A 26449-nucleotide genomic window follows, 5' to 3' on the forward strand; every position below is an offset into this window, starting at 1 on the left:
AGACTGATGCACGGAACTTGATAGCCACAAGCGTACTTCAGCATGACGCAGACAGTTGCGACAGACACATGCCATGTCTGGACGAGCATTGTCCTGCTAAAAAATGCTAGCATGATACTGTCTCATGAGAGGTAACACGTGAGAACGCCGGATGTGCAGTGTGCCGTCAGAGTTCCCCCAATCACTAGCCGTGATCTGAAGTCATACTCGATGGCTCTCCACACCACGATTCCAGGAGCGACGCGCTGTGCCACTCACAAACACAGCAAGGATGGGACCTCTCCACAGGTCGCAGTCAGTCTCGCCGAATATGGTGATCCAGGGTAGCGCTGAACTGCGATTCGTCACTGAACACAATGCGACGCTATTCCTCAGCAGTCCTTGCTTCCTAGTGACGGCACAACTTCGAACATAGCAGTTTCTGTTGTGTTAATGGCAACGTCATTAGCTTACCTTTATATATTACATTAAGGTGATGATGCACATTAGTTTTTAATACTATGCATGGGAAGGTAATTCGTTAGTGTGACTGCTGCTACTTTCGACCAACGATGCAGGATGACACAGAACGTTGCAGAGAGTCCATTACTTGTTCTCGAGTGGCAGGCACACATATGAAGTGGTTACGATGTGCTTGTTGCATAATATGGCCATCCTCCCTTGTGGTGGTCAGATAGGGTCGACACATTCTCATGCAGTCCAACATCGGGCCAGTCACTTCCGAATGACCCACGTATCTGGCTCCTGCAGAATTCAACCAGCCAGACAAATGGAGTCCCACTGTAAGGCTCCTTTCAGACTCTGTAAGATGCTGATAATGCTATCTCGAGCGAGTACGTGGCGTATCCGTCTCCTTCACAGTGATCACTCGTCAGACACTGTTCACGCCCCTTCTACAGCCTACCTTGCCTGTTAACAACCTTAAACACGAACACCAATTCGATCTGGTGCCCGTTGTGCCTGTTACAGAAAGCTGCACCTATACTCATTTACGTACCCTTTCACAAGCTGCGACATGGTCGCGAACTGAACAGTCACCCCAAAAAATAGAATAAATTTCCTTTACTTCACATTTACGGTAACAAATTTTTATGTCATCAGACTACCATTTTCGGTCTCTAATGACCATCTTCAGATATGCAGCAAAATATGGGACAAACAAATATAACTAATAGATTGCTTACAGGTTAAAACAATAAAATAGACCATGATGAAAAGTGTTACCGACATACATGCGCATTTGTGCGCTTTAAATATGATGAGGCGTATCTGTTTTATAAAAACATGTCCTAATGTGCTGGTGATATAGTGGTATCTTCAAAAGCTAAACACAGAATCAGCGTCAGCATCGTCAGATGTATTAATAATAGTATAAACAAGAGTCATCTTGTCAGCAGCACTAGTGTTCAAAATAAACTGCCGTACAGTAGCCACAAAATGTTGTGCTGCAAGTTCGCCATATGTCACTACTGTAGGTGTACATACATTCTTCAATGGTGCAAAATAAAGGGGAATACAATCAGTAAGTCTGTAATGGGCTTATAAGGGTTAAAAGGTATTAGAGTAATAAAAAGCAGTGAAATAAAACACGAAAAAAGTTAGACTGTTAAAAGGAAAAATTTAAAAGGCAGTAACAGACATACGCTCAAGTGGCGATATTTTAGATAATGACATAAATAATAAACTGTTTTCCAAGTACACAGAATAATGTAAAAATTACAAACAAATAGATAAAGAAGCGCAATGAATGAAAACAGACAGCTACACGTTATCAGCGTGCTCTGCTGGCGCTAACACCAGAACGCCGCATAGGGAGAAGTTAGAGGAACGTGACCGCCAGAGGGCCCCTCCTACCCAATGGTCTATTTTATTTCTTTAAGCTGTAGACGATCTCCCATATTTTGGTGCAGATCTGAAGATGGTCATTATATACCGAAACTGGTAGTCTGATGACAAAAATTTGTGACTGTAGGCGTGAAGTAAGGGAAATTTATTCTATTTTCGGATCACCGTTCAATTCGCGACCACGTCGCAGCTTGTCAAACTAATGCCATGTCTGGGCTACGACAGAGTCAAAAGGCTCTGCAAACTGAAGATCAGTACCGAGGTCATGAATATCAAGTTCAATAAGCAGTGTTTCGCAGCTCGTGTCACACCGAGCTGTGCGAAAGTGAAAATTAATCAGCGGTCAGCACTTGCCTTATCAATTAAATCCAACTGGATTAGGGGCCAGTTACATGAGTCATATAAGCATAAAGACTTGCTAAATAAAGAAGCTTTTGAACTAGATTTGCAACTAAGTAACGAACTTTCTTGTACCCAGTTTTAGTTTGTGTGGCAAGAGATTACTAACAGAGCCAGGAATAATGTCGAGAAAATTGAAAAGGGGCATCACAAAAAATTGGCTAAATTGATCAAACCTCAGAATATGTGCATTGTAAAAAGTAAGGACAGCATTGGGCAACATCGCTTGAATGACAGGATAGCTAACTTAATAAGTATTGTACTGAGTAGCGATGAAAAAATTTTGTTGAACAAAGGTTCACAACATAACGTCACTCCACATGTTAGTAAGGAAAATATTAACCGAGTAATACTTGAAACTAAAATCGCATGCGAAGCGGCTGGGATGATGAAATTAGAAATTGCGAAAACAGCTGCTAAGATCAATCAAACTTTATCTGTTCAGAATGGTTCTTGTAAGGTGGTGAATCACGAGAGCCGTATTTCAATACAAAGTTGGAGAAGGAGAAAGCAGGTCATTCGAGCTGACAAGGGGAATGCGGCAGTTCTTATACATGAAGATGACTACATTATGAAAACGGAAGAGTTTTTTTCAGAAAACGATATTACAGAAACTCACAAAGATCCAATTGAGAAGTTTCAGACTGGTTTGCGGAGGAAGATTGACAGCTCCCAGTTTTTCCTTAACGAGTATGACAAGAAATCGTTTAAAATGATGAATGCCAAACTTCCCCAGCTTAGGTCTCAAGTTAAGATTAACAAAGATGAAAATCCGGTTCGTCCGATTGTGAACAATATGTCATCACCATGCTACAAACTAAATAAGTTTTTTAACAATTAACTTAAAATCAGTTTATACGTTCGATAATTATTTTGGGGTCAAAAATAGTTCCGTGCTAGTAAATGCAATCAAGGATGTACATATACCAAACAATGCAACATTAGCATCCTTGGATGTAAGAAACCTCTACAGTAATATCCCAGTAAAAGAAACTATTGACATTATTAGATGTAATCTCCTATCCCATAACAAGATCAGTACAGGAGAGTGTACAGAACTAATTCAATTTCTAGAGTTTGTTTTAGCTTACAATTTCTTTTACCTTCAGTGAGAAATAGGCGAATTACAGAGTGGCCAGTGCGTCGAATTTGGGAGAGGAGCGTCAGACTTAGGCAGAAATCTTGACCGTAAAAATCTGATTTTACTGTCTCTTTACGTTGTTGAGAGTTATCGTCTGCACTTGCGTAATAATATACTGTTCAATGGAAGTTTTGCCACCACCCTCATTACCTACTGTTCGCTTCCCCTTGAGTCAAAGTCCACACACGTTCGCAGATCTGCAGGTGGTACAAAACTTTTTTTTAACCATTTTAGTCTTGCAGTCACGCAGGCACACGCCAAGTGGGTTTGCATCGAAAATGACAAACACCGGCCAACAATGTCCAAACAGCAGTCGGTATGCCTGACCTGGTTCGCCGCTACTGCAGTGTCCGCCGCACTCTACGAACAATCCAACATTTAATAAAATAAAAACAATGTGATAATCTAGATGTGAGGAGAGGCAGTATTCTAACACTCCCCCCCTCTTCCCTCCCTTTACGACCACCATGGCTTCAAGCCGTAGCTACATAGCTGTGCATTGTTGCTCTGGTAACGAATATGAAACGTCATTTTTCTCCAGTTTTCTATTCAGAGGTAAAGACACACACATTTGATTTGCAGTTTCGAGGTGATATGGGTGAACGTTTGTGGTGAAAGGTATGCAATTATTTTATATAATTTATTTGTCATAAATCTCGTAGCTCAGTACTGATTGTTCTAAGTAGTTTGTTGAAGAACGTAAAGTAATTATATTCCTACACATCTCAGTGAAACTTTTATGGGAAGGGGAGGGGAGAGGGGCCGGAACTATGGCGTACCAAAGAGTATTTGCAAAAAGATGTTAGTTATTTCTGATGCAATGTAAGTGCTTTTGGGTTAAAGGGTGCACCAAATATCAATGCAAAAGCAACAAAACAGTTACACCAACTGCGACATAATCGAGTATACAAACAGTGATCCAATACTGTAAAAGACCTTTTTATTATAGTTTCTGATCACAATATAAATTCTTTAGACGATGACCGGTTTCAGTCTGTAATGACCATTCTCAAGCCGGCCGAAGTGGCCGTGCGGTTAAAGGCGCTGCAGTCTGGAACCGCAAGACCGCTACGGTCGCAGGTTCGAATCCTGCCTAGGGCATGGATGTTTGTGATGTCCTTAGGTTAGTTAGGTTTAACTAGTTCTAAGTTCTAGGGGACTAATGACCTCAGCAGTTGAGTCCCATAGTGCTCAGAGCCATTTGAACCATTTTTTGACCATTCTCAGATCTAAAATAAATATATACATCTAGTGAGCAGTGTGTCTTTTAACATAAAAAAGCAATATGTTTTACAATATAACTGTCATGCAACCAGGGAAATGTACAGATAAAATATGGTATAACGTACCTTTTTTACACCATGTCCTAAAGTGATACAGCCATAATGGCTTGGCACAAAGACCATGCACAATCTACTAATGCGTGTTTGAAAGACTTTCTCCCTCGTTTGGCACCTGCGTGAAGTGTAGGGACATCCAACAGAGTACCACGAACACAATAGAGCCGGAAACATGCTTTGTGAAAAGAAATAACACCCAAAACATATTCCATTTTCATTTTTCACAAATTGTCACCAACAATCGCCCTCTCGCCATCCACATAGGTAAGTTAATTGCCGTTTAGAAACGTTATGAAGACATCATTCAGCACGTGTGTGGCAGCGGTTAAAAATTTATGGTGTTTGTTTTTTTCTCTTTGTTAGTGGCTCATGGCGTACGCTCAGACGCTCTGTTGAGAAGACCTTGACCAAGCGACTCGGAGAAAAATCAATATTTTATTTGACGTACTAGTGTGGGCTTGCTTCCTTGCATATGAAACTTGCGGATGAACAATAAACTACTCGTTACGCCATACATTTTAGCCGTGTCCACTGCTTTTACCTTTGGCAATGTTTGTTAAAATGAAAAATGCCGAGCTGCACCGTCGTTCGGAATCCACGTTAAACTTTAGATGCACAGTAACTGGCTGGGAAGGTCAGTTCAAAGGTCTGATTAAGGAATGGCATATCATCTTCGGCAGGATCATGCCTAGAAAAAACACCGTGGTGATCAAACCAACTTTCGGATTGATAACAGTTTTACTTACTTCCTCATTATAAGGAATCAATCCTCACGAGTATATTTCTCAGCTCACACTGAACACAATAATTACATCTCACTGTGTATGCTCTGTTGACTAGAGTATCCATATGGTATGGTTGAAAGACAAGTGCACATGTTTACGGTATGGAGAACTAGATCACAAGGTAATTACAAGTCTCCAAATAAATAAAACATCGTGTGTTTCATAAAAGCGTCATAAAGCCGGTATTAGTGAGATTCACTTAACATTCAGTGAAATGTTGAACTTAAACTTAGTTAAAGTCAGTATACAAAGATAATAGTAGAAACGAGCTCATTAACTATTTTGAACATGCAGTCAGTCGCAATTAAGATGGTTATCTGGTCTATGGTCAAAATTCACATCCTTATATTACTAGTCGGCAGTCATGAGTTAAGAGCATCTTTTAGTCTGCTCAGCTTTGCACTCCATACGAGTCATTCTCAGTCGCTGTGATACAATAACGCCGATTTCGGATATGTAAGAGTAGAAAAATGTACTGCATGTTAGGTATGAAATACAATAGTCCTTTAACTAACGCTATCGAATGCCGACGTAAAGACTAAAAACAGAGGGCCCGATCAGACTTCAGTGGTAGTTCGGTGGGCCAACCGTACCGCAAAATTTGCGTAACCCTCCAGAGAACGAGGTCCTGCTCTGCAGCCCGTGCGAGAAGAGCGGCCATAAAGGAAACTCTTCAACAGTTCGAGTCATCTGGGCATCTGTTATGGGCTACCACACTTCTTGAGAAATGAAAGTGGATCTCGACTCTTAGGCAGACAAGGTAGAACAACATATTCAAATGTTGGATCGTAGTACCGAAGAAAAATTCATAATGGTATCTGCTCAGAAATATACAGCACATCTCTGCAGTCATTTAACTACATGAATGCGTGGCGTCCGTTCTATCAGTCATGTCCAAAAGAACAGAACACCAAGCAGAATCCACAGCTGTTATACATTATACACTCCTGGAAATTGAAATAAGAACACCGTGAATTCATTGTCCCAGGAAGGGGAAACTTTATTGACACATTCCTGGGGTCAGATACATCACATGATCACACTGACAGAACCACAGGCACATAGACACAGGCAACAGAGCATGCACAATGTCGGCACTAGTACAGTGTATATCCACCTTTCGCAGCAATGCAGGCTGCTATTCTCCCATGGAGACGATCGTAGAGATGCTGTGGAACGGCTTGCCATGCCATTTCCACCTGGCGCCTCAGTTGGACCAGCGTTCGTGCTGGACGTGCAGGCCGCGTGAGACGACGCTTCATCCAGTCCCAAACATGCTCAATGGGGGACAGATCCGGAGATCTTGCTGGCCAGGGTAGTTGACTTACATCTTCTAGAGCACGTTGGGTGGCACGGGATACATGCGGACGTGCATTGTCCTGTTGGAACAGCAAGTTCCCTTGCCGGTCTAGGAATGGTAGAACGATGGGTTCGATGACGGTTTGGATGTACCGTGCACTATTCAGTGTCCCCTCGACGATCACCAGTGGTGTACGGCCAGTGTAGGAGATCGCTCCCCACACCATGATGCCGGATGTTGGCCCTGTGTGCCTCGGTCGTATGCAGTCCTGATTGTGGCGCTCACCTGCACGGCGCCAAACACGCATACGACCATCATTGGCACCAAGGCAGAAGCGACTCTCATCGCTGAAGACGACACGTCTCCATTCGTCCCTCCATTCACGCCTGTCGCGACACCACTGGAGGCGGGCTGCACGATGTTGGGGCGTGAGCGGAAGACGGCCTAACGGTGTGCGGGACCGTAGCCCAGCTTCATGGAGACGGTTGCGAATGGTCCTCGCCGATACCCCAGGAGCAACAGTGTCCCTAATTTGCTGGGAAGTGGCGGTGCGGTCCCCTACGGCACTGCGTAGGATCCTACGGTCTTGGCGTGCATCCGTGCGTCGCTGCGGTCCGGTCCCAGGTCGACGGGCACGTGCACCTTCCGCCGACCACTGGCGACAACATCGATGTACTGTGGAGACCTCACGCCCCACGTGTTGAGCAATTCGGCGGTACGTCCACCCGGCCTCCCGCATGCCCACTATACGCCCTCGCTCAAAGTCCGTCAACTGCACATACGGTTCACGTCCACGCTGTCGCGGCATGCTACCAGTGTTAAAGACTGCGATGGAGCTCCGTATGCCACGGCAAACTGGCTGACACTGACGGCGGCGGTGCACAAATGCTGCGCAGCTAGCGCCATTCGACGGCCAACACCGCGGTTCCTGGTGTGTCCGCTGTGCCGTGCGTGTGATCATTGCTTGTACAGCCCTCTCGCAGTGTCCGGAGCAAGTATGGTGGGTCTGACACACCGGTGTCAATGTGTTCTTTTTTCCATTTCCAGGAGTGTATGTACGATGGTGAGTCAAATGAAAACCTTAAATATTTTTTAAATATTATTTATTGTGCAGAACTGATACAAAGCTGTATCACCTTTCAAGATAATCTACCCCACGCTCAATGCAAGTCCTCCAGCGCTTGCAAAGTGTATAAATTCCTTTAGAAAAAAATTCGTTTGGTAGTCCGAATAACCACACATGCACCGCGTGGCGCATCTCTTCATCAAAACGGAACTTCTTTCCTCCCATTGCGTCTTTGAGTGGTCCAAACATATTGAAATCACTTGGGGCAAGGTGTGGCGAGTATGGTGGATGAGGAAGACACTCAGAATACAGGTCTGTGATTGTTGCAACTGTTGTACGGGCAGTGTGGGGCCTTGCATTGTCATGTTGCAAAAGGACACCTGCTGACAGTAATCCACCTCGCTTTGATTTGATTGCAGGCCGCAGATGATTTTTTAGGAGACCTGTGTCTGATGCACTGGTGACAGTGGTCCCTCTAAGCATGTAATGCTCCAAAATTAAGCCTTTTTCGTCCCAAAAGAGAGTCAGCATAACCTTCCCTGCTGATGGTTCTGTTCGAAACTTCTTTGGTTTTGGTGATGGGGAATGGCGCGATTCCTTGCTCGCTCTCTTCGTTTCCGTTTGGTGGAAGTGAACCCAGGTTTCGTCCCCAGTAACGATTCTTGCAAGGAAGCCATCACCTTCTCGTTCAAAGCGCCGAAGAAGTTCTTCACAAGCATCAACACGTCGTTCTCTCATTTCAGGAGTCATCTGCCGTGGCATCCATCTTGCAGACGCTTTGTGAAACTGGAGCACATCATGCACAACGTGGTGTGCTGACCCATGACTAATCTGTAAACATGCTGCAATGTCATTCAGTGTCACTCGGCGGTTTTCCTTCACTATGGCTTCAACTGCTGCAATGTTCTGTGGAGTCACAACTCATTGTGCCTGACATGGACGAGGAGCATCTTCCACTGAAGTCACACTATTTGCGAACTTCCTACTCCATTCGTAGACTTGCTGCTTTAACAAACATGCATGACCGTAGTGAACCTTCATTCGTCGATGAATATCAATAGGTTTCACACATTCACTACGCAAAAACCGAATACCAGAACGCTGCTCTTCCCTGGTGCTAGTCGCAAGTGGGTCGGCCATCTTTATACTGATACTGCGACGGTACGTGTGCATCTGCACTATGCTACCACCTACAGGCCATTGTGGATGCTGTTTGTAGCACGCTTACCAACTTACAGGATAACGGCGAGTAATTTCGATTTTTTATTACAAATTTAAGGTTTTCATTTGACTCACCCTCGTAAATAGAAGGTGGAGAGCGGAAGAAAGGAAATAAAAGGGAGCTGTCAGCTGTATCGGGACATTACGTGGAATCCTATCTCCACTTTCAGTTTACATGTAATGTGTATCAGCTGCAGATTCTGCTTGTTTCTGTTCCTTCGGACATCTCCGAAAGAATCGACCCCACACATTCAGGTAATTTGATTGGCCTAGCTGGGCAATGGATCCACATCCTTCAGTGCAGATACACAAATAGGTCCGACCTCCTGTAGGAATCTCAGAGAGCAAATATGAAGGACATGGACAGGAACTGAGGTTAGATGGTGCTCGATGGGAATGTGGATCGGCCGTGAGGCGTGCGGAGAGAGTCCGCGCAATGACTATAACACTGTCTCCTGGATGGCGCAGTGGTTAACGCATTTGTCTAGTAAGCGGGAGCTCCCGTATTCGAATACTGGTCCAGTACACATTTTCACTCGTCGCCGCTGATTCCGCGTAATGTCCCGCTGCAGCTGACAGAACTGATCCCCTCTCTTTCCTTTGATTTCTTTCCCTCTCCACCTTCAATATACATATAAAGTCACTGAACTACGTTTTTCAGAACCCAGACACAGAGACTAAAAGCCACTATCACAGATTATGGTCTATCGCTCAATAAAATTACGTGTCATATACACAAACCAAAAAAAAATTGCGTTATCCCAGTTCCGGAAACCACTGAAGATAGACGTTGACTGTGGATATTGTATCACAGACATAGTCCCTTTGACTGTTCAGAGAACAATGAAATTACGTGTCATATACAGACACAAAAAAAAAAATTTGCATCACCCCAGTTCCCAGAAATCCTGAAGACATAAGTTGACTGTGGATACAGTATCACAGACATAGTCCTTTTGACTCTTCAGAGATGTCACTAAACCCGCCCAAAGATGTAAACTACCATGCATGAGCAGCGCCTATTAGACGGAGGGGGTCCGACAGCAGATCAGTTACAGTCATTCCACCAGGAAGGAGGTACACGGCTCGTGTTGTCTGTACTTCAACCATGCCTAGACGGTCAATACCGCGGTGCGATCGCGGCCACATTGTTACTTTGTGCCAGGAAGGGCGCTCAACAAGGGAAGTGTCCAGGCGTCTCGGAGTGAACCATAGCGGTGTTGTTCGGACGTGGAGGAGACACAGAGAGACAGGAACTGTCGATGACATGCCTACATGCCTCGCTCAGTCCGCTCAAGGGCTACTACTGCAGTGGATGACCGCTACGTACGGATTATGGCTCGGAGGGACCCTGACAGCAAGGATACCATGTTGAATAAAGCTTTCCGTGCAGCCACAGGACGTCGTGTTACGACTCAAACTGTGCGCGATAGGCTGCATGATGCGCAACTTCACTCCCAACGTCCATGGCGAGGTCCATCTTTGCAAACACGACACCATGCAGCGCAGTACAGATGGGCCCAACAACATGCCGAATGGACCGCTCAGGATTGGCATTACGTTTTCTTGACCGATGAGTGTTGCATATGCCTTCAACCAGACAATTGTCGGAGACGTGTTTGGAGGCAACCCGGTCAAGCTGAACGTCTTAGACACAATGTCCAGCGAGTGCAGCAAGGTGGATGTTCCATGACGTTTTGGGGTGGCATTATGTGGGGCCGACGCACGCCACTGGTGGTTATGGAAGGCTCCGTAACGGCTGTACGATACGTGAATGCGTACAACTTTGAACATGGCTGACGTTTGGAGCAACCGTATACACAAACTTGAAAAGGTTACTTATGTTTTAATGTTTGACCTTTTGAAGAACATTATGTTTTATATTTTAATGTATGAATTGAGCAACTCAGCTCTTAAATCACTGTACATCTTTGACGATGTGTTCTTCATGTAATTACCTTACCTTCTGATGAAGTCAACTTTATAGGTGACGAAACCTGGTCAAGGTATATAGAAAACCTATGCAACCGGTTGGCTGATTTTTACACATTTTTCAACAAAAAAAATACGTGAATGCCATTCTCCGACCAATAGCGCAACCATATCAGCAGCATATTGGCGAGGCATTGGCCTTCATGGACGACAATTCGGCCCCCATCGTGCCCATCTTGTGAATGACTTCCTTCAAGATAACGACATCGCTCGACTAGAGTGGTCAGCATGTTCTCCAGAAATGAACCCTATCGACGTGTCTGGGGTAGATTGAAAAGGGCTGTTTCTGGACGAGGTGACCCACCAACCACTCTGAGGGATCTACGCCGAATCGCCGTTGAGGAGCGGGACAATCTGGACCAACAGTGCCTTGATGAACTTGTGGATAGTATGCCACGACGAATACAAGTACGCATCAATGCAAGAGGACGTGCTACTTGGTATTAGAGATACCGGTGTGTCCATCAATTAGGATCACCCCCTCTGAAGGTCTCGCTGTATGGTGGTACAAAATGCAATGTGTGGTTTTCATGAGCAATAAAAAGGGCGGAAATGATGTTTATGTTGACTTCTGTTCCAATTTTCTGTACAAGTTCCAGAACCGAGGCGATGCAAACCTGTTTTTGATGAGTGTACAGAGACACAGAATTTCGTCCAACTCAAGAATATTTCCAGTACTGGAAGTGATAGTATTGAGATAAAACAATAAACATGTGATTCTAAAATGCATCACCTTTATAGAAAATTTATCTTTGATGAGAATCTGACGACTTCTCATTACGTAACTGCTACCGTGGAACTGATACATCTGGTAGATTTAAGCACAAGTATATCTCCATGTTGATAAGGAACACTGTAGCGTACCTTATCTGCTTGGAAAAGAAAACTTCTTGTTACTTAACAATTTTGTGCTATTCATGTTGTCTGCTTCTACGTCATTGAAATATTACTCATACTATGGATGGCTCTGGATGCATACTTCAGTGGGTTTCTTGGTTATAGAAAACGCTGCTAAAATTATATATCTTGTGGCCAGGCGCACATTCCTAGTGATTAAGCTGGCACTTACTACAAGTACGAGTACTGAAAGAAACGAGACAGTAACTTTAGACAAGGAGACCTTACCAACTGCGTCGACGCAAAGTAATCTGTGTAAGATGAATTCAACGCCAAGGTCGATCGATATTTTTTGACTGGGAGTGGTTTTTGCGAGGTTTCAGAGCAGCGCTTTTTGTTTAGAAGACCAGACGCTGCTGCGGCCGTAATGGTCTAGCAGCAGACTGACTTCTTGAAAGGCAGCAATTGACGGTCCTGTCCCTACTCACTCTTACAAGTCCTGCTCAGTACCCAGAGGAACTTCGAATGTTGAGACTAATACTACAACTTTGTCCAACAATGCGTATGGTTGTTTCAATGCTGCGGAGTACATCTCCAGATAAGGCACGAAACTAACTGTTTGTCGAATAAAGGTGTCCACACAGGACCGCCGATATTCAAGATTGTTGCATATAACCTAGAAATGATGCTTACGTGTTTTCTTGAAATTATGATCAACAAATATTACCCAACGGATGTTAAAATAATTTTCCTATCTTCCGTGGGCTTGTTAGATGGCAAGAAAGTTAGCGATGTGGAGCAACACTGCTGAGGTTTAACACGAGGTGCACCTGTCCCTGATGTAGCTGTCACACACCTTAAAATAATTCCTAAAGTCTCATCGCTATTAATCGTCTTGGGGTTGAAGCTCTTTTGTCCGTGTCTGCTTTAACAAAACTTATGTTTTTGGATGGGGTCCGCCTTTAGCAAAACACAATTTTGTTTTTTATCTCAAACATGTTTCACTGCAGTTGCAGCATCGTCAGTGGGCTTTTATTTTATGCCTTTTTACCACATGGCGTTGTTTTCCTGATATGTTATGATTTTAAAGTGACTGATTTCTTTCACAGTTTGTCATGTTTTCTGTTTTCCTCATCTTCTTCACTGTGTTATTGAGCTGGCGCTGTCACTGTTTCACTGTTTACCAGCAGTAAAAAAAAAAAGAAAAGAAATAAAAAAAAACTCGGAAATGGTGAAACAGTGACAGTGAAAAGTCAATAGCACAGTGAAGAAAATGAGGAAAACAGAAAACATGACAAACTGTGGAAGAAATCAGTCACTCTAAAAACATAACACATCAGGAAAACCAAACCATGTGGTAAAAAGCCATAAAATTAAACTCCACTGACGATGCTGCAACTGCAGTGAAACACGTTTGGGATAAAAAACAGAATTGTGTTTTGCTAAAGGCAGACCCGATCGAAAACATATGTAATCATCGCTATTGTTTTAGGCTGGCAGATTCTATTTAGTAACACAGTACAAAGTACACATCCACAAAGTCGTTGACAGCTGCTAAGTTGTGGTCAAATCCAAGCGCCTCATCTTGTCCACAGCAACTCCTTCATGTGTTATCGTATTTTTCAGCTGTTTTCAACTGTGCATAATGTCATAACCCTAAGCGTTTACAAGAGTTCTGATGCAAACGCGCAATATGATAGCGAGCGACCTCAGGAACTAACATAGATTTAAAATCAATGTTGCAGACATACAACAGGAAGTCACTGTGAATGGCATTTGATCGCCCTGTAGTTGGGGCGTGGTTGGTTGGTTGGTTGGTTTTCGGGAAGGAGACCAGACAGCGAGGTCATCGGTCTCATCGGATTAGGGAAGGACGGGGAAGGAAGTCAGCCGTGCCCTTCGAAAGGAACCATCCCGGCATTTGCCTGGAGCGATTTAGGGAAATCACGGAAAACCTAAATCAGGATGGCCGGACGCGGGATTGAACCGTCGTCCTCCCGAATGCGAGTCCAGTGTCTAACCACTGCGCCACCTCGCTCGGTGGGGGCGGGGGGGGGGGGCGTGGTCTCGCAGCAGCACCCGAGTGCTGGATTCCTATAACGACGATTGTTGGTGTGTTCAGTTTGTTGTCAATCACTCCCAACAGGTATTAGTATATACCTGACGGTTGTGCCTGACTTCACTGACTGTTTCCTGACATCCTCTGCAATACGCAAGCCATAGTGGAATTTTTGGAGAGTACCAACGATTTTCCCCATTTTGAAAGCCCAAAGCTATCTATACAGTGTGAACATTAATGAAACCGACAAACTGCGGGTACAGATCCCTGACTGGAAATGGAGGTAGAAAGGTCCTATGAACATGTGTCCGGAAATGCACCGTTGCCAGGTAGATGGCGCTGACGAATGAAAGTCCCTCTGACAATGTGTCGTGTCTTTACCCCACAGATGACGATTATGCAGACTGATGATGCCAGTTCTGATAAAGGTTGCTTCGTCGGTGAAACGGACCGATGACAGAAATTCCATAATTGTGATGGTCTGGTGCAAAAACCATCGACAAAATCCTTCCCGCGGAGGGAAATCCTCCGTTGATTATCTTTGCACTCGCTACAGGTGATAGAGATGGTAGTGGTTGTCGTGCAGGATACACATAATCGTACTTTGACTTTCACATTGTTGGCGGGCCACTTTCCCGGAGCTTGCACTAGAGTTCGTCTCAGTACCTTGTAGAAACTGGTCCTCCAGATGTGATGTACACACAGTCCGTCGCCTCCCTGCATGTTCGCCTGTCTGAAAGGACCCATGATCACACAAACGCCCAAAGAGGGCTTTAAATGTTGTGTGATGTGGTTGGTGTCTATGATGGTACTTCGTTTGATATGACTGTGCTGCCTCTCGACCGTTTCGACCTGCTTGACCGTACAAAAACACCATCTCGGCTTATTCCCGACATGAATAACGGATCAGCCTGTTGCTTACAGTTCGCTGCGTCAATCACGCAGCCTGAAACACACAAGGAGTATACGGCAAGTGGTCAGAGGAATTTTCATTCCTCAGCACCATCTACCATGGCAACGATGCATGTCTGGACACGTGTTCGTAGGACCTTTTTCCCTCCATTTCCAGTCAGGAATACGTCCCTGTAGTTTGTCGGTTTTATTAATGTTCACCCTGCATTTCCCACCATGGCCGTTAGGGTATTACATGAGATACATGAGATAATAAGTAGTACGCAGTCATGGAGGTGGCCATTACGTGAAATTTATTACCAGTTTTGGACCTCAATGATGCCTGTCTTCAGACTATTATTTTTTTTATTATTTTGTGTTTTTGCCCTCCTGTTGAAAGGTTAAGGATGAACCACTGCCTATTGTAAGAATTCCAGTAATTTCAATCATTTGACCCCGAACCGACAGCCGTAACTGAACAGTGACCGACTCAGACGAGGTGGTGGGGTGGCTGTTACAACATTATTTTTTGCGATTGCAATTTTGACATGTTAACATTTTTAAGCACTCTGATCCAGTTATTACGGCTACTACACTGAAATTTAAACTTCAGTGTTTACATCGTTGTTTCACCAGCTCTATATCGTATGTAGTATATTGAACGGCTGATAAATTTACAACATATCGTGCAAATGCTCTTCTTACACAGCATGACACATATTTTTGAGTGGGTTACAACATCCTAAAATGCTTGAAAATGACAAAGTGTCGAAATTTCATTGGCAGTAAATAATGTTTTAACAGCCAAAATCGGAAATGATTTTATACAAAAAATTCACAAATATTGTATACCCAGTCATCATCAAACGCCTGATACAGTTATCCTTCTCCATCATCCCTGAAATTTTTTAACTTCATTACAGGATCACCCAGTATATATACATATATACATGCGCCGGCTCCTATAACTTCTATGCTCTCTAGCGACGTTCGATACCGTTTCCAGACACCGGTTCCTATCCTCATTTTGTTTCTCAGGTCACCTTAGACGTTCCCTCGAAGCTTAGCAGAGAAATTTTGAAACACACTGTATTTAGACTCTGTCATTGAACCTTGTCCCTCGTGGTCCATCATGGTCCACCTATTAAGTAGGTCCTTTTTCCACTGAAAAATTATTTACTCCACAGCAATATGTAATAAGAAGATTGTGTAAATTTCGTTACTGAACATTATACTGAACCCTGCTAGGGACCTCGTCATTGTACAATTTATCAGTTCATTCGGGGTCAGAGTTGTTAATTCCACATGACTCAACTGTTTGTATTGTAGTGGGTAGTTAGCATAAAGTAAATGGTTTGATTGAAGTCTTATATATAAATAGCAGCTGAGTAATATAAAAGAAGGAGCAGTGGTTTTTTTCTTGAAAGTAGCTATTTTACCTTATATACGAGGGTTGGAACTCAAATAGTGGCAACTATTTATTCACAACCGACACAAAAGAGTTACATGTATGCACCTGTTACTGTCCTTCAAAGTAGTCACTAGCGTCGTGTAGAACCCGTTGCCAACGATGTGGAAGGCGTAGTATACCTTTAGCAGAGCCTGTTCTCTTGATGTTGCGAATGGAGCGGTCTAAAGTTATGGTGATTCTCATGTACGACAGAGATGGTATTATCCTAACGCAATTACGTTCCTCCACGGTAGACCGTCAATGCACAGTATTACTATTCGTTTTTGGAGCATCACCTGTGACCTGCTTTGCGAATGATGCGGCGACACTTTCTGCACAACCCACCCATCATTTTGCGCAACAATGTGCGGGAGCATACAGCACAAGCTGTGGTTGTTCTGTTCGGTCGATGGAAGTGGGAAGTACTGTACCATCCACCATACTCCCCAGACGTAATTCCTTGTGACTGATTTGATTCCGAAGATAAAGGAACCACTTCGTGGCATTCACTTCAGAACTGTGTCACAGATTCGACAGGCAGTAGACCGCCCCGTTCGCACCATCAACAGAAAAGGCTCTGCTAATGATATACTATGCCTTCCACATCGCTGGCAACGGGCCCTACACAACGCTGGTGACTACTTTGAAGGACAGTAAAAGATGCAAACATGTAACTCTTTTGTATCGGTTTTGAATAAATAGTTGCCACTATTTAAGTTGCAACCCTCGTGCATATGTAAAACAATTCAGACGGAATTGTCAGTGTGAGTAGACAAACACTAATCATAATTTGTCTTTAATATTTACAGAAGTACTCTGTTAATGCTGAGAGAGGACAAGTTACTCCCTCACCAATTTTTCGCATACTGAAAATTATTAAGGATTTTGTTACAACCCGATGCACCTTGTTCGAGACTCTAGAAAGTTAACAGCCTGAGCAGACATTGATAGAGCCTAGAAGGACGCTAGGAGCATGACGTATTTTTATGGTTCTTAGCTCGTAGAAATGGCATGTAAGGAGTTGAAAGTAATTGGCGGCGAGCCCACCCCTTAGTAAATCTTGCCAGACAGGCCTGCAGCCTTATAGGGCAGACAGGGCAACCGCTCATCGAGTCAGGTGTCCAGCAGAACAATGCCACGATACCTGCTGTGGCCCCAGCCGAAGCTTGGGCTGGGGGCGACATTCTGAAGGAATGCATCTACACAGCGGAGTCATAAACCAGGCATTGTGTGCAGAGCCACGTGTAATAAAAATTCACACGTTTTCATGTTTGCTGATAGCTGATACTGCAAATAGGCCTGTGAACCACTAGTATTGGCCACCTCAGTTGTGTAAGAAACTCCGGCGTCTGAGAAATGTTTAGAGATAGAATCTTTATTACACCTCATAGCTAGGACTAACAAGCTCCAAGGCACAGGCGATTTAGATAAAGATATTTAACCCCAGAGTGGTTGTACGACATCTGACAGACGCCAGCTGCACTTTGTTCACTTACTGTTGTTCAACCTATACACTGACAGACGTGTGGTGCCATCTACCTTTCGTTAAATAAATACAGACGTATTCAGCACATCAATATCGTATTAGTCACCCTACAGTGTTGGAGGGAAGAGATTGTTTCCGAACCTGTATCGCTGGAGTCTACCAGATGCCATGCAACCTTTGCCATTACTGAAGGTATATATTAAATTTTTTATCTAATGTAGTAGTTTTTAATACTTGTTAGTAACAGCTGTTGCTAACAGGTATTTTTTTTACCTTCTGCTGCAACATGAGTTCGCAGAAGACCTATACTTTGGAAAATGAACGTGATAGGAAAATTGTACTCTGTTTTTCGAGGAAAATGATGAATTGGATGATGAGTTTGATATTTACAGTGATGTGGTAGAAGACAATGTGGAAACAAGAGAAAAAGATTCGAACACTGAGCAAAATGCGTACTCCAGTGAGAGTGAGAGTGACGATCATGTTGATTAATGTTTTCAAGGAAGAAACAAATCCACAAAATGGTCAAAAGTGTGTCCCCCAAAAAATGTTCGTACTCGACGACAAAACATTGTTACTCATTTACCAGGAGTGAAAGGAACCGCTAAGAATGCCAGAACACCGATGGAAAGTTGGGAATTATTTTTCGATGGTGAATTACTTTCTAGTATTGTTGATCACACAAATAAAAATATTTCTGAAGTACAGAAAAATTATTTCAGAGAAAAGGATGCTCAACTGACAGACGTATTTGAAGTAAAATTTCTGTTAGGAATATTGTATTTATGTGCTGCAAGAAAAGATAACCATACTAACACCCAAGATATGTGGGCAGCCAATAAAATGGGAATTGAGTTATGACATCTGTTAACGACTGAAAAACGATTTAGGTTCCTGTTGTATTGCTTGAGGTTCGACAGCTAGTATACCCGAGAGGAAAGGAAGAAGGTGGATAATTGAGCCCCCATACGTGAGGTGTTTTCTTCTGTTGTGGAAAATTGTAAAAATGCTTATTCTGTTGGGGAGTACTGCACTATTGACGAAAAGCTGGAAGCTTTCAGGGGCAAGTGTTTCTTCAGACAGTACATCCCTAGCAAACCAAATAGTATGGGCTGAAAATATTTGCTTTGGTGGATGCTAGAATGTATTACACAGCCAACCTGGAAATTTTCGCTGGTAAGCAGCCTACAGGGCCATTTGCAGTTAGCAACAAACCAAGAGATGTTGTGAAACGTCTCACTAATGAGATCACAGGAACTGGACGTAATATAACTGTAGACAATTGGTTCACATCATTAGAATTAGCTGCTTACTTGTGTCAGAAGAATCTTACTCTGGTTGGAACTACGAGGAAGAATAAAACTGAGATTGCGCCAGAGTTTACGCAAACAAGGAAAAGGGAAATAAGAACAACATTGTTTGGGTTTCAGAAAAACTCACCTATAATGTCATATGTCACCAAGGAAAACAAGATGGTTCTGATTCTATCCACAATGCATCACGATAACGCAATTGATGCCACTTCTGGCGATGAGAAAAGCCAGAAATGATAACATTTTATAATGCAACGAAATCAGGAGTTGATACTGTCGATCAGCTATGCAGCACCTACAATGTATCAAGAGAAACAATCACATGGCCAATGGTGATTTTTTATGCCGTGATGAATATTGCGGGTATAAATGCGCAAATAATACACCGTGCAAATAACAGCAGTGCCCGCAACAGGCGCAATGAGTTTCTGTAACTTCTGGCACGTAATCTAGCTGACGATTACTTGCGTCAACGTTGCCAGTGCTTATCGTTGCCAAGAAATCTGAGACAAGATATTCAGAATACTTTTTCCAGAGGCAGCTACTGTCCAACCTATCTATACACCAAGTACAGACCCCGCAGCTGTAAGAAATTTTTGTGTGTACAACATGCGCAGCAAGTATGCGCTGACTGCTGAGAATAGTGCTCACTGAATGTGATGTTTCTGTTATAATTTGTTCACCGCAATTAACTAGCAATGTTTCCATACAAGGACTGTAATGCAATTTTTTGAAAAATGTATGATAGTTTTTCACCTTTGTGATGAAAGGCATTAAAAATTTCGTTGTGTGACAGTCAACAGTTTTGTGAAGCACATTTATACTTAAAAACAAGAAAAATAAGTTATTTTCCATTGGTCATGAGGTACTCATCCCTTTTTATAGTACTTGATTAGTGCTTTTACAAATACAAACTTGAACAGATTGAACTAAATGTACATTGGTGGCGCAATAATGCTTATGGCGTCTGTGAGACGCCACGCTACCTACAATGAAACAATATCTCGCACGACCACTGCAGGGTTAAGTGTTGCCGTGGGAAGCGACACGACTACGGAGAAAATCGTCTTCCCCCTCTGCGAAAACTTAATAAAGCCAGTAATTGGCGGTTTCTTTCTTTTTTTTTCAGAGACACAGGTTTCTTAACTTTCGCCTTGGTTCGACATGAGTTTGTGCTGTCGTGTGGAACGGAGATTTAGCACCTCTGGAGCCCTGTGATTGGCTCAAGATGGGGTGAAGGCGGTGTCTTTCATGCATTTTGCGGGAAAACGGAATTTTCTTCTGGAGAAGTGCGAAGCACTCGGGTACAGGACTTTGGTCTGGAAGCCCCTCTGGTCGAAGCTCTGGCATGTGTGGCTGGTACTTGGGACCTGTTCTGAGACTGACTTCACTTGCGAGTAGTTTGGACTGGGGAGCCTGTGGTGAAGTTCTTACTGTACCGACAGTGAGACTTCAAACGTCTCGGACTGCTCGTTTGCCGAGGGCACACTTATTCATTTTTGGTTTACCAGTCTTGACATATGGTATCTTGTGCGCTCTGTCACGTAAGTGAGCGAAATAGGTCCTTGGTACAACCAGCGAACGGGTGTGACACACACTGAAATCTACTGTGATTCGGCTCTGGTAAAGAGTAAATTGCGATCCGTCTGCCTGATCACTAGGCCGTGAGATTGTTGCATTTGTTTCGTGGCCGCGATCGATTCACACGTGCTGCCTCCACATCTCGCCTCCGCCGCACACATCTCGCCAGCTGCACGAAGCACACAGGGTAACATACTGCCGCTCCGGCATTGTCAGGGCGTACAGCTCTCAATAGCCACTTGCTCTCAGCTGCACCTATGTAGAGAAACTACAGTAGATTTGACCAATCAAAGTCTCCTCAGCGTCAGATCCATTCAGATTGCTTTATCCACATTTTTAGGGCAGAGTTAAACCGTCTTTGCCAACCCAGGGTCCTTGTCCAGTGTAGTCTTAAACCACCTGTTAGTTGTTTACGGTATTCAATCAGTAGCGTGTTTAGCATAATTTATGTCTGTTTTATTTAGAAAAAATAAATGTCGTTTGAACACTAAAATAATGCCACCCAATCGATCATTTAAACAATCCACACCAGCGTAACCTTTCAATGTATAACCCCACTAGTTTCGCATTCCTGAAGACTTTTCTTTATAGTGGGACTTAGAGAATACGATGAGCGAATGAATGAATGAATTTAACTAACCGACCCGTTTCCTCGCTTAGCACTCATAGTTGATGAACTCGCAGAACGATAACGTCGAACATTCGAAGTACCCGCTTTCTAGGATTTAATTAACCTGTTAGCATTCTTGGCCTACAGGCATTGACTTTTCCCTCCATCTTTATCCGTTCCGAAGAGCGATTTCAGCTCACACCCATACCAACAGAATAAAATTCCTACCTGTGACAACCGTAAACTGTCTCCATACGGTACCAGAACTGTATTCAGAATTACAACCCTGCTCTATTTAGTGATCAAAATACTGTGAACCAGCGGAAGTAGCCAGCCACAAGCTTTGTTATCAAATATCAAAAGCTCAAATTCTAACTTTTCATAAGCACTATCTTATTTTAGTGTGAAATGATTCTTTACCGAGCCATCATCCTCTCCTCAAATTAAATCTTCAGCCCGTGAATACCGCACATTGTCGTACTATACGGAGTTCATTATAAAAAAGAAAAAGGAACGAAAATTATGGTTTAACGTTCCGTCGACGGAACACAAGCTTCGTTCGGTGAAGGATGAGGAAGGAAATTGGCCATGCCTTTTCATCCCGTGAATTCGGCTTATGCTATTTAAGAAAATATTGGAAAATCTAAAGCTGGGTGTCTGGACGGGAATTTGAAGAGCCTTCTTTCCGAATACGAGTCCAGTGCCTTACAGCTGCGCCATATCGATCTATAAAAGTAATTAAGGAGAACGACAATTGGGCTCGCCGACAAATATGTTCATCTACGTGGGCTATGACCCTATCATGCCCCCAGTGCTGGCAACACTGCAGAAGATAACAGGTTAGTCTCACCCAAATTATATTTTTCAAATATCGTGTGAGATAAAAGAACTTACGATAGTTCACGATGCATTTGTCATATACAGTTTGTTCCTACTTGGCCCAACCTGACTAGAACTATACGCACCAGGACTCAATTCCAGAACACATTGTTTATCCACTTTTTAAGTGATCACTTTCGTAAAGGTGCAGTAGCTCTCTTTGCAAAACGAAAGTGTAAACATCATTGCACATATAATACACTACTGGCCATTAAAATTGCTACACCACAAAAAAAAGCAGATGATAAACGCGTATTCATTGGACAAATATATTATACTAGAACTAACATGTGATTACATTTTCACGCAATTTGGGTGCATAGATTCTGAGAAATCAGTACCCAGAACAACCACCTCAGGCCGTAATAACGGTCTTGATACGCCTGGGTATTGAGTCAAACAGAGCTTGGATGGCGTGTACAGGTACAGCCAGCAGCACATGCAGCTTCAACACGATACGACAGTTCATCAAAAGTAGTGACTGGTGTATTGTGACGAGCCAGTTGCTCGGCTACCATTGACCAGACGTTTTCAATTGGTGAGAGATATGGAGAATGTGCTGGCCAGGATAGCAGTCGAACATTTTCTGTATCCAGAAAGGCCCGTACAGGACCTACAACATGCGGTCGTGCATTATCCTTCTGAAACGTGGGGTTCGCAGGGACCGAATGAAAGGTAGAGCCTCGGGTCGTAACTCATCTGAAATGTAACGTCCACTATTCAAAGTGCCGTCAATGCGAACAAGAGGTGACCGAGACGTGTAACCAATGGCACCCCATACCATCACGCCGGGTGATACGCCAGTATGGCGATGACGAATACACGCTTCCAATCTGCGTTCACCGCGATGTCGCCAAACACGGATGCGACCATCATGATGCTGTAAACAGGATCTGGATTCATCCGAAAAAATGACGTTTTGCCATTCGTGCACCCAGGTTCGTCGTTGAGTACACCATCGCAGGCGCTCCTGTCTATGATGCAGCGTCAAGAGTAACCGCAGCCATGGTCTCCGAGCTGATAGTCCATGCTGCTGCAAACGTCGTCGAACTGTTCGTGCAGATGGTTGTTATCTTCCAAACGTCCCCATCTGATGACTCAGGGATCGAGACGTGACTGTACGATCCGTCACAGCCATGCGGATAAGACGCCTGTCATCTCGACTGCTAGTGATACGAGGCCGTTGGGATCCAGTACGGCGTTCCGTATTACCCACCTGAACCCACCGATTCCATATTCTGCTAACAGTCATTGGATCACGACCAACGCGAGCAGCAATGTCGCAATACGATAAACCGCAATCGCGATAGGCTACAGTCCGACCTTTATCAAAGTTGGAAACGTGATGGTACGCATTTCTCCTCCTTACACGAGGCATCACAAAAACGTTTCACCAGGCAACGCCGGTCAACTGCTGTTTGTGTGTGAGAAATCGGTTGTAAACTTTCCTCATGTCAGCACGTTGTAGGTGTCGCCACCGGCGCCAACCTTGTGTGAATGTTCTGAAAAGCTAATCATTTGCATATCAGAGCATCATCTTCCTGTCGGTTAAATTTCGCGTCTGTAGCACGTCATCTTCATGGTGTAGCAATTTTAATGGCCAGTAGTGTGCAATTCACTGATCTATGTTGCGGAAGATATGTTAAAACTACAGAAGTCTGTCAGAGCCACGTTAGTTGCAATTTTACCACTTAGTGGTTAGAGGATTGTCTCTATCCTGTCTGCCGTAAGTGCAAGTCGGAGTTACTTTCGAACTGTAGAGAGCTGGAACATTATTGCTGCAGTTAAAATGCAGAGCGTCTATTGTCCAAAAGGTGAGGTGTGAGTGAGAAGAGACATAGCGTACACGTAGTTGAAGAAGTCGCCGTAGGAGCTGTTTGGGGCGGCGGCGGCGGTGATGGTGATGCCGGGCATGTCCAGCGGCACGGCCATCAGCGTGCAGGCGATGTCGCCGAGGTGTCCGGAGAGGTAGGAGCCGCCGTCGATCAGCACGTGGCTCGAGTCGGAGCACACCCAGTGCAGGGCGGCGGCGCGCGACGGCAGCACCAGCAGCGGCGACCAGTAGATGGCGCGCAGCGTCTCGTCGCTAGACGTCTGTCGCACACAAACCAGAGCTCTCCGTCTGCTCACTATGGTAAAGTGCGTGTTCGGAATAACATGCGACACAACCTAAAACTAATCATAGAAATATATTGTAGCAACGCAAAATGAGATGCAGCAGCATTAGTTGCACTTACACATGTAGACTCAACATTAACGGTTCCATATAGCGAAACGAAGTTTCCAGCAAATAACACTACACCAAGGGGCATGTACTTTCGACACGTGATGAAGAGTCTTTTGTATCCATCGAGATATTGAAGCAAGTATGATTTGTTAAATAGAATAATATGCTTTTCTTAACGGGATCCGAAGGCGCTTGAAAAGACGAGCACAGTGATATAATGCTAGTTAATTTTGAGGTTCAAACTCTTCGCAAAAGAATCCAAGAAATATTATAAAACTCAACGGCAAGTTGGTTGGAATTGCATTATACACTCATGCTCATAAATTAAGGATAATGCTGATACATAGTGAAACAACGCTCTGGTGGGCGGTTTGCGGGTTTAAATCACCTCGGGGTATGATCATGCGGTGCATTTGGCCTGCGGTCGTCGCACGGTGGCGCTGGCAGCAGTCCACATACGCAGAGGTGTGTTGGTGCATGTCAGAGTACGGTGCAGCGAGTAAGTGTGCAGACGTCTTCAGACGTGCTAATGGTGACTGTGTGTTGAAAATGGCTCAAAGAACACATATTTATGACGTTATGAGGGGTAGAATACTAGGGCGACTGGAGGCTGGTCAACCACAGAAGGTCTTAGCACGGGCCCTCCGTGTGCCACAAAGTGTGATCTCAGGATAATGACAACGATTCCAGCAGACAGGAAAAGTGTCCAGGCGCTACAGTACGGGATTTCCACAGTGTACAACACCACAAGAAGACTGATATCTCACAGTGCCTGCAGACGGCCACGGAGTACTGCAGGTAGCACAGTTGTCTCCAGACACACAGTCTACAGACGACTGAACAGACATGGTTTAATTCTCCCGGAGACCTGTAAGGTGCATTCTACTGACCCCTGGTCACAGGAGAGCCCATAAAGCCTGTTGTCAAGAACACAGTACACGGTGACAACTTTTAACATTGCAGCGCGTCAGCAATCGGGAATAATTTAATGATTGTAAAGTATCCGCCTCGATTGTAAATAGAAGCCGGATGTTGACCTAGGTTTCGGCGCGGATAACCACGCCTTCTTCGGAACACATTACAACTACAAACTGCCTAAAGAGGCATGGTCCAACATTAATACAGAACGCCCAAAAGGGCAAAAGACCCGCATAAAAGATTAACTTCTTACGCCTTTGACCCGGTCATCGGATCACTTTCGTAACACATTTTATGCGAATCACATGGAAGAAGACGATTTCTCAATTTGCGCATGCGCATTCCTTTCTGACATTCTCACAGCCTAGCTGCCGGCGCCACCTCAGTTTACCTGAGAGCCCGCGGTCCACCGAACGTTGACCGGGGTGAAGTAGCACGCTTCTGACGTTTGAGCTAAGTATAGCTGTTGACATGGTACACACGTACTGTTTATTTTACATTTTATGCGAGGTTTTAATGTGTTCCGAAGAAGGCGTGGTTATCCGCGCCGAAACCTAGGTCAACATCCGGTTTCTATTTGCAGTCGAGGCGGATTCTTTATAATCATTACAGTACATGGTCATTGGAACAGTGGTCCCAGGTTATGTTCACAGAAGAGTCCAGGTATAATCTGAACAGTGATCCTCGCCGGGTTTTCATCTGGCGTGAACCAGGAACCAGATATCAACCCCTTAATGTCCTTGAAAGGAACCTGTATGGATGTCGTGGTTTGATGATGTGGGGTAGGATTATGATTGGTGCACATACACCCCTGCATGTCTTTGACAGAGGAAACGTAACAGGTCAGGTGAATTGAGACGTCATTTTGCACCAGTATTTCCACCTTTTCTGGGGTGCAGTGGGTCCCACCTTCCTCCTGATGGATGATAACATACGGCCCACCGAGCTGCCATCGTGGAGGAGTACCTTCAAACAGAAGATATCAGGCGAATGGAGTGGCCTGCCTGTTATCCAGACCTAAACCCCATCGAGAACGTCTGGTATGCTCTCGGTCGACGTATCGCTGCACGTCTTCACACTGATAGGACACTGCAGGAGCTCCGACAGGC

This window comes from Schistocerca nitens, chromosome 1 (genome assembly GCF_023898315.1).
Source record: "Schistocerca nitens isolate TAMUIC-IGC-003100 chromosome 1, iqSchNite1.1, whole genome shotgun sequence".
NCBI lineage: Eukaryota > Metazoa > Arthropoda > Insecta > Orthoptera > Acrididae > Schistocerca > Schistocerca nitens.